Genomic DNA, 335 nt, shown 5'->3' with positions numbered 1-335 from the left:
GCTCCTCTCAGTGTCCGCAACCGATTTCTATGTTTCCGGTTTACTGACACGTACACGCCCACAGCGGTCTCTACCGCTCCTCTGTTTCCACAGCTGATTTCTGTGTTTCCAGTTTACTGACACGTACACGCCCACAGTGGTCTCTACCGCTCCTCTCAGTTTCTGCCCTTGATTTCTGTGTTTCCAGTTTACTGACACGTACACGCCCACAGTGGTCTCTACCGCTCCTCTCAGTTTCCACAGCCGATTTCTATGTTTCCGGTTTACTGACACGTACACGCCCACAGTGGTCTCTACCGCTCCTCTCAGTGTCCGCAGCCGATTTCTGTGTTTCC

The sequence above is a fragment of the Otolemur garnettii genome, unplaced genomic scaffold, assembly GCF_000181295.1.
Source record: "Otolemur garnettii isolate 467f Iridium unplaced genomic scaffold, OtoGar3 scaffold00191, whole genome shotgun sequence".
Classification (NCBI taxonomy): domain Eukaryota; kingdom Metazoa; phylum Chordata; class Mammalia; order Primates; family Galagidae; genus Otolemur; species Otolemur garnettii.
Note: the sequence above shows the minus strand (reverse complement) of the source record.